The sequence below is a fragment of the Panicum virgatum genome, chromosome 4N, assembly GCF_016808335.1.
Source record: "Panicum virgatum strain AP13 chromosome 4N, P.virgatum_v5, whole genome shotgun sequence".
Taxonomy (NCBI): Eukaryota; Viridiplantae; Streptophyta; class Magnoliopsida; order Poales; family Poaceae; genus Panicum; species Panicum virgatum.
The window spans coordinates 13,002,061-13,016,050 of record NC_053148.1 but is presented as its reverse complement, the minus strand read 5'-3'; positions in this window follow the sequence as shown (position 1 = coordinate 13,016,050).

The following is a 13,990-nucleotide window of genomic DNA, read 5'->3' as shown; positions in this document are numbered from 1 at the left end:
GATTATCCAAGGTTGATACAAAATTCTCCTTCGGGCTATTGGTTTTCACCCCGAAGAGAATTATATATGGGGTTTCGATTATCCAAGGTTGATACAAGATTCTCCTTCGAGCTATTGGTTTTCACCCTGAAGAGAATTATATATGGGGCTTCGATTATCCGAGGTTGATACAAGATTCTCCTTCGAGCTATTGGTTTTCACCCCGAAGATAATTGTATACGGGTTTTGATATCCGAGGTTGATACAAGATTCTCCTTCGGGCTATTGGCATTCACCCCGTAGAAAATATATATGGGACATCGGTTATCCAAGTTTTATGAAAGATAATTCTTCGGGTTATTGGTCTTCACCCCGAAACAAAGCACGGTTATATATGAAAATAATCATTACTTTGGTCTTACGGAATTGTAATTGACCTTCGGTATTGATTGGCCTTCGGTTATTGGTGTACTTGATAAGGGTGCACCGAAGCGTCTATCTCTCTTCATCACGCGAAAAGGGGAGTCATCGGCGCACTGCAAGTGAATGCCACTTGGAGATGATCACACACCAAGCCCAGGAGCCCCGTACGCCAAGCCCGGACTGCACTTGATTTGAACCAAGGCGTGCCAGTCAATTTGACATGTAAATTGACAAGAAAACAGCAAACCGTCAAATTCAAGAGTGTATTGGCTGGATTTCTGAATCACTCTTACGTGGGGTATCGGCAAGGTCCTGCCGATACAGAAAACGACAAAAGATCAGGTATGATGAGCGTGTAATAAAAGCGATCTATAAGGGATCGGCAATGAGCTGCCGATGCTGATAAGCAGCTAGACTGCTAGATCTAAAGCCGACACGTGCCGAGTAACAATGTACAAACCCACGAATATATGGATCTAGACAAAGTTAAGCTTATAATTCAATCTAATCGGCTTTACAGGGTTTATCGTGATAAATAAGGAGCTTACAGCCGATTAAATAGATCACTAAGTTGGGTAGTTTGTGAATTAATTTAAACGAGAAAACAGCGATGCGCCCGAGATCAAAGCTTAGATAAATTCGATAAATTTTGAATAGATCTGAACGAAGCGACAGCGATGCGCCCGGAAGTTAAAGCTCAGATTTACTCGGTAAACGAAAACTTATCAGCAAATCAAGTCGCTCGAATGTGAGACGTCCTTGATCAGCTCGAAAGAACTCACAAAAAAGAAAAAGGGATGGCGACGTCACCGACGAGAAAGTAAATTGCAAATAGTAAAGTTTGTTTGTTTGGATGTGTATCAATCTTTACAATAGTCCGGGGGCTTATATTTATACCGCACGTTAACACAATTCTAGCCAATTACGGCAAAGCACGATTCTATTCTAAGGAATAAAAACTACATCTAAAAATAAAATAACCCTTGCCAAACCGAAGCCAAAATATCTGGTCAACTCCTTCTCCTTTGATCAGCAAGATCTTTGACCGTGGCACACGATCATCCTCCCAAATCTACCGATCGTACAACGCAGAACCCTTTCTCCTTCACAACACGCCTCCTTGACACGTGCCAAAATCTGGTGTCAACACATGCCCCTAATTTCGAAGTAAAAATGTCCTTTTTACTTTGAAATTAAACCCTGTCATGATTACGCTGCCGAATGATCTCTTCACTTACTGCTGTCTCGCTTCTCGTGCGGGTGGCCAGTGAAAATCTCTTCTTTGCCCTTAACCCTTCACCTTCTCGTCCGCACAATGGGAATCTACCGATTCACCTTCCGTCTTTTTACCCATATGTCCCTCGATTAAACCTCATGTCTATAGATACTCCGCCATCGAGCTCTCCGACAACTTCCAGGTCCTTGATGAGGGTGCTCAGGATTACGTCCGCGACCTCCTCCGCCAGCTCACCGAGGTCCGCCGCGACCTTGACTGAGCTCAGACAGATCAAGTCGTCATCCGCGGCCAACTCACCAACGCCGACACCAGGGCCGCCAGTAAGTTTTCCGGACATGTCATGTCCTCTTCAGCGATTTTCACCAAATTTTTTACTCTAACTTTTTCTTTTCTAGACCTGGAGTTGCAGGTCCAGACCCACCTGGCCGCTGCTCGAGTCACCATTGACTCGGTGAACGCAAGGGGGAGCACCGTCGCCGCACGCCTCCGGAACGTCCCGGCCCGCGTCATGGAGGTCGCCGAGCACGGGGTCCACGCGGGTGCCGCCAGGGCCATTGCCGTCGTCTCCACCATGTCCGGGGTGGACTACCGGCAATGGGAGCCGGTCTTCGCCGAGTGGGGAGATGCGCAGAATGCCTTTGACGAGCTGGTTGACGACCTCAGCCTTCCCGCCGACGCCATCGTTGCTGACATGAGCCTGGAGGGGGTCGTTAGCAACCTCTTCGGAGGAGAGTCAGATTCGGTTGTAAATGTAACAGCCTATCTGACTCTTTTTGTAAATATAATCAATGGACCGGCTCCTCCCCTGTTCGCCTTTGCTCTCTGTCTTTATTGCGTCTTCTGCTAATTTTTTTGTCTTGCATTTATCACAGAACAAACCAACACATCTTCATGACCCAAACTCGAATAGAAAACCAAATCAAATCCGAACCGCATGTTTTGGATTTGATTTTTTTATCTAAGGGCGATACATGTCATATCGGCCACGAAAATACTTGAACGCATTATAATACGATCAAGTCTTCTCTCATTTTTGCGCTAGAGGCGATACATTTTCTGTATCGGCTATTTCAGAATCAACCGATCTTCTCGTGCAATCGGCTATGCGTCTACCCAAACACTTGGGTAATATTTCTTCAGATATTTACCATTGAGTACTGTTGACAATGTTTTTTGACATGTGTCAAGGAAGGTGATTTCGGTGAAAGAAAGGTGGCCGATTCAAAATAAACCAAAAGATGCACAGGGTTGGAATCGACCGATGAGAGTCCGTCCGATGGACCAGGAGAATATTCTGCGAAGATGCTGACTAGTCCGCTCTGGTACTCGGCCGATGGAGAGTTGCCGATGAAGTCAAGGAAGGAGAAGAGGATCCGGACTCTACGAGAATCTTGATGATTAGGTTGTAATATTTAAAGTAGTTTATCTTTTAGAAAGTTTCTTTCTTTTTAGCCAAGTAATGTTTGCCGTAATCGGCTAGGACTTGACAGCGCTAGGCTATATATATCAGTTGTAAGGGACCGGAAAAACTTGATACACATCCAATACAACAAACATTACAATTTCTTTGTACTTTTTTGGCAACTTCGCCTTTTCTCTTCTTTTTTCGACGAGTTCTTTGAAGTTGATCAAGGATGCCTCAGATTCGAGCGACTTGATTTGCCGGTGAGTTTTTGTTTTACCGAGTATATTTGAGCTTTAGCTACCGGGCACATCGCTGTGGCTTCGTTCAAATCTATTCAAAAGTTATCGAGTTTATCTAGGCTTTGACTTCCGGGGCATCGATATCGTCTCGTCTAGATTTATTCACTAATTATCGTTATCGGCTAGATTTGTAGATTTTCCTATGCTTTTTGGTCATTATCATATCTAAAAACACACTAGATCGGCTTTAGGTTTTGTAGTGACACCTTTGTTATCTCAAGAGCCGGTTTAGATATGTTTTTAGCTTCACATCATCTAAGTTACATATTTGTAGCTTAGATCTTGTCATACATACACGATCGGCTATTCAAAGCCGGTTTTGTCGTTTAGTGCATCGGCTGATCCTGCCGTTGCGCTCTTTACTACGCGCTTGCATTTAATATCTTTTTGTCGTCTATAGTATCGGTAAAGCTTGCTGATACGCCCATCTGAGAGATATTCGGAATCCCAGCCGATACGCTCTCGAATTTGAATTTGTTTTCTCCCTTGTCAAATCCAGGTCAAATTGACTGGCACACTTGGTTGACTTTCCGTGACTCGGCGAACACTTGCCCTCGGATTCCAGTGTGTTGATTTTTGCGTCAACAAGTGCACTGAAAAATTCTTCTCCTTCCAATGTTTCCAAAATGTACGCGTTTCCAGGAATACATCTGATAATCTTGTATGGCCCCTCCCATGTTGGACCACTTGCCAAATTTGGGGGTCTTTTGTTCCTATCGGCAAGACTACCTTCCATACTAAGTCTCTTTGGTCAAAAGACTTGCTTTGACTTTCTTATCATACCATCGGCCCACTCTAACTTTATTATCCTCGATACTGATGAGAGCATTCAACCGATGCCCAGCCAAATCTTCCAACTCATCTTTCATCAGCGCAGCATAATCATCGGCTGTCAGCTGATCTTGAAGTGTAACCCTTCTGGAACCGAGTCTAGTTTCCCAAGGAAGTACAGCTTCATGCCCATAAACTAACTCATACGGAGACACTTTAGTGGCCCCATGGCAAGACATTTTGTAGGCCCATGAAGCTTCATTAAGAGTCGTATGCCACCTCTTTGGCTGCTCTTCAATTTTCCTCTTAATTAACTTAAGGACCCCTTTATTGGAAGCTTCGGCCTGACCATTGGCTTGAGCATAATATGGAAAAGAATTTAACAAATTAATTCCCATACTTGCAGCAAACTCTCTAAATTCCTCTGAAATAAACATACTGCCTTGATCGGTCATAATAGTCTGCGGAGTACCAAACCGATAAACAATATGTTCCTTTACAAATTCTATCATCTCTTTAGATGTCACAGTCTTCAGAGGAATTGCTTCAACCCATTTTGTGAAGTAATCTGTCGCTACTAGTATGAACTTGTGATTCTTGCTAGATGATGGATAAATTTGTCCAATTAAATCAATTCCCCATCCTCTGAATGGTCATGGCTTAATAATAGAATTCATAGCCGATGCCGGCGCCCTCTGCACATTTCCAAATTTCTGACACCCTTGACAACCCTTATAATAAGTGAAGCAATCTTCTAACATGGTTGGCCAAAAGTATCTATTCCTCCTGATTATCCACTTCATTTTATATGCCGGTTGATGTGAACCACAGATACCTTCATGTATCTCTCCCATCAAGACTTTAGCTTCCTCTTTATCAAGGCATTTGAGTAAAACTCCATCAATCGTCCGATAATACAGCTCTCCTTCAAGCAACACATATTTAGTCGCCTGAAATCTGATCCTTCGGCTTACTTTCTTGGAGAGATTTTCCAGATACTTCACAATTTCCCTCCTCCAATCATTAGCAGGTAATTCCAAAGTCATCACACCTTCTATTGGCCGATAACTAGAAGCATGCTGTGCCAGCCGATTAACATCTCCATTATAAAGCTTGGGTACATGTTCTATGGTTATCTTTTTGAATTCTTTCAGTAATCGGCAGCATTCTTCATGATAGACTCGCAAGATATCATCTTTACACTCATATATGCCGATCAACTGATTAACCACCAACATGTAATCCCCAAATATTTCAACTGCATCAGCTCTAATTTCTTGCAACAGCCGAATGCCCTTAAGAAAAGCTTGGTACTCAGCCTGATTGTTGGTAGTAGTAGCTTCTATTGGGAAAGACAACTCAAATGTTGCCCCCCAAGGCGACACCAAGACAATGCCAATACCAGACCCAACTCCACATGATGAACCATCAAAGAATAACATCCATGGAACTAGATCAACGATCCCCAATTCTGGCCCACAGTGCTGGACACCAAAATCGGTCATAACCTGCCCCTTAACCGTTTTGGCCGATTCGTATTTCAGATCAAACTCAGACAAGGCCAAAATCCATTCTCCAATTCTCCCACTCAGAATCGGCAACGAGAGCATGTATATAATAACATCATCTTTGCTTATCACAACACACTCAGCCGATAACAGATAATGTCTAAGCTTGGTACAAGAAAAGTATAAGCAGAGACATAATCTTTCAACAGGAGAATACCTGGTTTCAGCATCCAAGAGTCTTCTACTGACGAAATATATTACACGTTCTTTCCCTTCAAACTCTAGAATAAGGACCGATCCGATAGCACGCTCGTCAGCCGATAAATACAATTTAAACGGCTTGTGCTTTTGTGGTGGAACCAACACAGGAGGCGATGTTAGATATTGCTTGATTTCATCCAACGCCTTTTGTTGTGCTTCTCCCCATACAAATTTCTGATCGGCCTTCAACTTCAATAGAGGAATGAACGACTGTATTTTGCCGGATAGATTAGTGATAAATCTCCGAATAAAATTAATCTTGTGGATCAATGATTGAAGTTCAACTTTTGTTTCTGGAGCCACTACTTTGTTAATAGCTGCAATGGTCTTCTGACTGATTTCAATCCCTCTTTCAAGCACCATAAACCCAAGGAACTGACCAGCTGACACACCAAATGCACACTTGTTAGGATTCATTTTCAATCCATGTCTTCTGGTACATTCCAAAGCTTTGCGCAAGTCGGCTAAATATTCTTGTTATCCCTTGGATTTCACCACAACATCATCAATGTAAATCTCAACAATCTTACTGATGATTTCATGGAAAATGTAGTTCATGGCTCTCTGGTATGTTGCTCCAGCGTTCTTCAACCCAAAAGTCATGACAATCCACTCGAACAAACCGACATGCCCAGGACATCTGAATGCAGTTTTATGAATATCTTCCTCAGCCATGAATATTTGATTATACCCAGCATTTCCATCCATGAAACTGATTACTTTATATCCTGCAGCAGCATCCACCAACATATCGGCAACTGACATTGGGTAACCATCCATCGGCGTAGCTTTGTTGAGATTCCTGAAGTCAATGCAGACACGTAGCTTCCCATTCTTCTTATACACAGGAATCACATTGGATATCCACTCAGCATATCTGCACTGCCTGATGAATTTTGCTTCTATCAACTTCGTGATCTCGGCCTTTATATCTGGTAGAATCTTAGAATTGCATATGCTTGATCCTTGCTGATGTGACCGACACCCAGGCTTGATAGACAGACGATGTTCAACAATAGATCGATCCAAACCTGGCATCTCGTAATATTCCCAAGCAAAACAATCTTTATATTCTTTTAACAACTTCACTAACTCTTGTTTATACTCAGGATTCAACTTAGCACTAATAAACGTTGGCCTTGACCTATCTCCATCTCCAATGACTACTTCTTCCAATGCATCGGCTGACGTGAACCCATGCCCCAACTTCCCTTCATCTTCTAGGAACTCATTCATTAAGAACGGTTGTGAGAATCGACTGCTTGGATCGGTAGAAGCATGGAAGTTACATTAACCGGTGTAGCCATTGATTCTGATTGTTGACCTTCATCGGCCTTTGGCTTGACACGCCAAACTCTAGATCTGACTCCCCTCCTGGGAGCTTCTCTTCTTTCCTCTTCCTCTAGTGCCTCTATCTGACGCTATCTCTGAACTCGTCTCTTCTGTGATCTGGTCAGACCTCCCGGGCACCATCGAGGCTGATCAATGTTGTCATGAACAGGTTCTCTCTCCGGATCTCTTCGGTGTGGGTATTTATCGGGGACTTGAGCAGCAGCAGCTTGTTCAACCCGCTCATCGGCAAAAATCCTTCCTCCGGCAGGATCACGTAACATGGTCCTGCCCCCCAGCCGATCATGCATTGAAATCCTGCCCCCCATGTCGGTGTTTACCGCCAAACCTTCTCAGGGATACCCTTAGCAGTAGGGTATCCTGATCGGACTTGATATTCTTAACCGAGTTGGACTCGACTTGTTTACTGTACTAGATTAGGTTATCCAGCTGATCCTCCAGATCGGAAGAGTACTCGGATTCGGAGTCGGTTAGCACACCAATTTTTGAGTATGTATGCTTTGGGTGAGCAAGAAGCGGTATGCCCATCTCTACACGGAGGGCGTTCTCGTTCATCCAGTGTAGCCATGATTGAGTAGGAGTCAGCCCCTCAGGCTCCTTGATCCAGGGTTTGTCATAGATTGAGTCGCTGGATTGTTCTGGTGTAGCGAAAATGGCCTCTCATGCCATATTTCAATATAATGTTTTGGGGATTGATATAAACAACACAACACTTGGACTAATATGATTGTTAAGATGACCATTCTCAGGCTTTTAGGTTCAAGTGATGACAAAGAGAAGATAGGCGTAGCTAGGCCCGAAGGAATTGAAGAGACCGTGAAGAAATCCAAGTCGAAAAGATCAAGACGAAGACAATTTGCTATCACCGGTTAAACCGATGATGAGCAAATTACACTCATCGGTGCAATGAACTTGGCACCGGATAACCGACGTTGGGTGTTTTACACTCACCAGTGTAATGGACTTGGAGGCCGAAGAAACAGCAGGAGTTTTATAGGCACCGGTTAAACCGACGATAAAGAAAAAGTGAGCATCGGTGCAGTTGTCCAGAGACTATTTTTCGGGGGGTTTCTGAACTTGCACTCACCAGTTAAACCGACGAAGAATTCAAGAGCGTCGGTGCAATTGATCAAGTAGCCGTTGGAGTAGTAACGGCTAGTTGCTGGAAAATAGCATTCACCGGTTGAACCGGTGTTGACAAAATTGGAGCGTCGGTTTAACCGGTGTTAAGGAATTTCGTCAGCCCTTTCCCAACGGCTAGTTTTGGAGGTGTGGGTTATATATACCCCTCCAACCGGCCACAACAATATGTGGATGACCTCTCAAGCTGAAGAACAAGTGAAGAACTCATAGAGAGTATACCCAATCCACCAAAGTGCTTAAATTCACCATCCGGCAATTTGCACACTCTTGCAAGAGTTGCTTAGTGCTTGTATAGGGATTAGTTCTTGCGAGAGCTCCCTTGAGCAAAGTCTTGCTGCGGCAAGCAATCGTGTACTCGTCGTGTGACCCTCTGACTTGGTGTGGAGCGGCAACGACACTTTGTGCGGGGAAGGAGACCCCTCTTGGTGAGAAGCTCCAATAGTGAAGACGGTGCCGTTGGTGATGCTTTGAGAGAGACGGTGGCGGTGGCGTTGTCTTGGTGACTTAGCGTCACTTAGCCTTTGCTTGCCGGAAGCCTTGGTGGCGAACGCAAGACGGTGATCAAGCGAAGAGACTTGACATCACACTTGTTCTTGTTGGATAAGTGGCCGTGGACGTAGGGAGCGACTTGGTGTCCTAACCGAACCACATTAAATCGTGTCTTGGTGTCTTCACGGGAGTTTGCATATTCTCTCCCTTACTTCTTTACTTACTGTATTACGTTTCCGCATTTACTCTATCTTGCGTGCCTTTACTTTCCTAGTTAGTTTGATTAGGATTGGCTATAGGTTGCAAGTCTTTTAGGGGTAAGTAGAGAGTAGCATAGATAAACCTTAGTCATAACTAGCATGTTTAGGACGTGTTAGGTTTATCTTATGCAAATAGATTGAGCCCTAGGATAGAAAGTGATTAGCAACCCTATTCACCCCCTCCCCCTCTAGGGTCGGACACCCCGGTGATCCTTACATCTGGAGCCTTGGTTTTTCCCTTTTTAAGCTTGGCCAGTTCGCAAAGTGCGTCGACGTGTTTAGGCGGGCTGGCCATAGCATCCATGAACAGCTCGATGTTGTCTGATCATTCTTCGAAATCGTCGAACGGTTCAAAGTTTTCGAGACCGTTCATGAAGCAATCAAAGTCCTGATCGAATTTGGACTCGACTGGTTTCGGAGTCCGAGTGTGAGCAGGTTTCGGTGAAGGGCTCTGAGATATCCTGGAGATAGACGGTCCCATCCGAACAAGCCGGGGGTTTGTCTCCCCAGCTCCCCCGCAGATTCCTCCTCCCGATTTCTGCTCTTTGTTTTGCAGAGTGCTTTCAGCCACCTTAATGCAGTCGGCAAGCTTCGAATTTACCCGATCGATCCCTGAGAGCATATCGCCCGACCTCTTCTGTGGTGGGTTTAGTGCTTTAGGGTTCTGCTGTGGCGCAGATGGGCTGAGAGCGGTTTCTGCAAGTTTAATGCAGCCCTCTATCAATCGTGAAACTTGATCCACTCCGGCGAGTAGTTCTGAGTTTTTGATCTTAGGGCGTTTGATCGTCTTGAGATGAACCAGGTATTTTCCAAGAGTTTTGGAAAGGTGAGGCTTTTCAGAATCAGAATTTGTGTCGAACTCGACCAAACCAAGAGTTTGGTTTTGAGTTGTCACGTTTTTCTAATTGTCCGAGTCGAGTTCGGGTGGAACTCTTTCTCGTTGAGATCCGCGGACTCGCGGATGTCGGCGAGTTGGGAGCGGGTTTTCGATTTAGGCGAGTTAGGCGTGACAAGGTGACTAGAGAAGACTCCCATTCCGTCAACCGTACATGCCCAAGAACCGAAAACGAGGGTTGTGCCTTCCGGCACGTTGTTGGCGTCGCTTGATCCGGCCATCGAATTCGAAGGAGAACTCGCCGAATCCCCTACCTGGCGCGCCAGCTGTCGGTGTTTACCGCCAAGCCTGCTCAGGAATACCCTTAGCAGTAGGGTTTGTAGGTAGTGATCGACTGCTCTAGAACTCGATGGTACAAGGAACACAAAGATTTAGACAGATTCGGGCCGTGAGTTTGCATAATACCCTACGTCCTGTGTGGTTTGTATTGCCTTAAGTGTTGATGATTGTTTGGAGGGGGTCCCTGCCCGCCCTTATATATCCGGGGGGACAGGGTTACATAGAAAGTCCTAGGCGAGTACAGTTGGAATCTTACTACAACATAATCGGATAGTTTCCTTTGTACTGCAGCTAGTTATATGCCTATTCGAATAGTTACAAAAGAGATAAGGTACATACATGAGCTATCCCTTACTCTAGAACATTCTATGTCTATAAGCAGTCCCGCAGTCCCGGGTCTGACACCCCAGCCAATCATGTACAGAGACGCGTCTATCATCCCTTCTCTCTCTAATAATCGGCCCTCGAGGCCTCTGATCGAAACGTGTCTTCTTGTGCAACCGGTCTTCACGGTAGAAACTGTTGCACTCTGGACAATTATCCACTGTCGGCAGAGTTAACTCTTCTTCCCAACAGTACACAAAGAAAGGGCATCTCCAATGCCCTTCGTGTCGTCGTGCAGACTCTTCCCTGTACTGTCTTCTCTTTTGATCACGCTGGAATTTGTTCAGTAGCATCTGGGACGTGACCTTCTTCTTTGGTGCCGCTGATTCTTCTTTCTGTTGCGGCTCTTTGCCTTTAGCTTCATCAACTGTTATCTGTGCTTTGGGATCAATAGCACCAGTCTCCTTGGCCGATTGCGATGTGAGTACCTTTGTTTGTAATGCATTTCTCTTTTTTTTCAACATCTACCATGTTTGCTAGAAACGGATGCCCATCAATCTTCATCGGCCTTTTGGGTGTTTCAAACTTGAGCCTACCCTGTTCTATAGCCGATTGTATCTGCTGGCGAAACACCTTGCACTCATTGGTGTCATGAGATGTTGTATTGTGCCACTTGCAGTACTTGATATTCTTCAACTAATTGGTGTCATGAGACGTTGCATTGTGCCACTGGCAGTACTTGATATTCTTCAACTCTTGATATGTCGGGGTTGTATGATATGGTTTCAGCTTGATCTACCCCTCTGACAGCAATAGGTCGAAGATCTTGTCAGCCTTGGTAATATCGAACCCATACTTCTCGGGTTCTTTGTTACCGAAAGGACATGAAATCGTCTTCTTATTGTTCTGAACTCATTCAGCCGATCCCACCATCTGATCATCATCTGAGTCAAAAGCATCTGAGCAGTCAACAAAATTAACCTTTTTCTGGAAGTTACTTCTCTTCTGCTCATAAGGTCTTGCCTCCCCTGTCATCCTGTTGGCCATCTGATTGATGCTATAGAACTCCTGAGAAACATATTTCTCCTTGATGTGTGGCAGGAGTCCTTGAAAGGCAACCTCTGCAAGATGCTGATCAGATAGAACTAGACTAAAGCACCGGTTCTTGACATATCTGAACCTCTGAATAAAGTCAACAACCGATTCATCATTCCTTTGCCTCAAGATGGTTAGATTGGTCAGCTTCATCTCCTCTACACCAGAGTAAAAGAACTGGTGGAACTGCTTTTCCAGATTGGCCCAATATATAATGGAGTTGGCTGGCAACGTAGTAAACCATGTAAAGGCCGATCCAGACAAAGACATAGAAAACAAACACACTTTTAATGCGTCATGTTGAGCCGCTTCTCCACATTGTACGATGAATCTGTTGATGTGTTCAACTGTGGAGGCTTCCCCCTGTCCAGAAAACTTGGTGATGGCAACTGATCATAAGCAGCTGGATACGGAATTCTGTACATCAGGTTCTGCTGCTTTGGCTTCAAACCGAATTGATCTCTCATCACCTCAGTAATCTTGGATGCCCAGTCAATCTGCTGACTACCAGCTGATGCTGCCTATGGTGCTGGTAGAATCAAAGGCAAGGCTACCGATGCTGGGTGGACGTTTGGTGTGGCCATCAGCTGTGCAGCCGATGCAGTTTGTGTGACTTGCTGAGGGGGTTGATTGGATGGTAATTGGTAGAGCACCATCTCATTACCATGACTGTTCTGCGTTGTCTTCTGATTAGGTTGTTGTTGTGCTACAAGAGGCACGTTAACATGACGCACAAAACCAGTCGCAAGATTATGAAAAAACCCAGGTGACTCCATTGGCATGAGGAACTCTGTTTGCCAGGACTTCTGTAGGAGACTTGGGCTGCAGCATCATCTCCAGATTCTGTTGTTGAGGTGTCGGCCATGGGGCTGGCACGTTGCTTGGGCTTGCTGGCGAAGGTATTGACGTAGGTGTAACTGCTGGTTGTAAAGCTGGTGCTGTATCTTGAGGTTGAGTCGGCTGTGCAGCCGACGCATTGACTTGCTGATTCATCGGCTGAGAAGCTGATGTGCTTGTTGCCCTGTTGGAGACGGAATCATAAATTCTGGAGGCATACCAAGACCGGATCCCAACCAGCTGGGTATCCTGGCATAAGGCGTAGAATTGGTGTACACAGGAGGAATCTGAGTTGATGCTATAGTACTAATCGGCTGTGCATCTATGACACTCTCATCCGTACAAGCTTGGGGATGAATCTGTGAAGTGCCAATAGCTGATCCAATAGGAGAAAAGACCATCTGACTAGCCTGATGATAAGCCGGTCCCACAAAGCCAGGTGTTCCCCTGTCTTGTAGCGTCTTGAGCACAACATTGTGAACGTGGTTGGCCATGATCGGAGCATGATTTACAAAAGCATATCCAATCGTCTGATTCATCTGATGTATCATACTGTCCTCCTTCTGTGATTCTTCATATGATACAAAAAGTGGGAAAATTGAATTTCTTGATTACTTCCCCACTTCTGTTGGTGTTGAAGGACAAAAGGCACTGCTGCTCAAAAACATCTGTGATTGCTTTAAGTTCTGCCTTGTGTTCTTCCTTCAACTTCTCCTTATCGATCGGGATCTGGTTCTGTTCAGAAACCTCTGCCTTCTCTGACATCTTGATGTTTCTTGTCCCACCAGGCGTGCCAAAAGATGTGTTGACGCGAGATGATCACACACCAAACCCAGGAGCCCCGTACGCCAAGCCCGGACTGCACTTGATTTGAACCAAGGCGTGCCAGTCAATTTGACCTGTAAATTAACAAGGAAACAACAAACCGTCAAATTTAAGAGTGTATCGGCTAGATTTCCGAATCACTCTTACGTGGGGTATCGGCAAGGTCCTGCCGATATAGAAGACGACAAAAGATCGGGTGTGATGAGCGTGTAATAAAAGCGATCTATAAGGGATCGGCAATGAGCTGCCGATGCCGATAAACAGCTAGACGGCTAGATCTAAAGCCGACATGTGCCAAGTAATAATGTACAAACCCACGAATGTATGGATCTGGACAAAGTTAAGCTTATGATTCAATCTAATCGGCTTTACAGGGTTTATCATGATAAACAAGGAGCTTACAGCCGATTAAACAGATCACTAAGCCGGGTAGTTTGTGAATTAATCTAAACGAGAAAACATCAATGCGCCCGAGATCAAAGCTTAGATAAATTCGGTAAATTTTGAATAGATCTGAACGAAGCGACAGCGATGCGCCCGGAAGCTAAAGCTCAGATTTACTCGGTAAACAAAAACTTACCAGCAAATCAAGACGCTCGAATGTGAGACG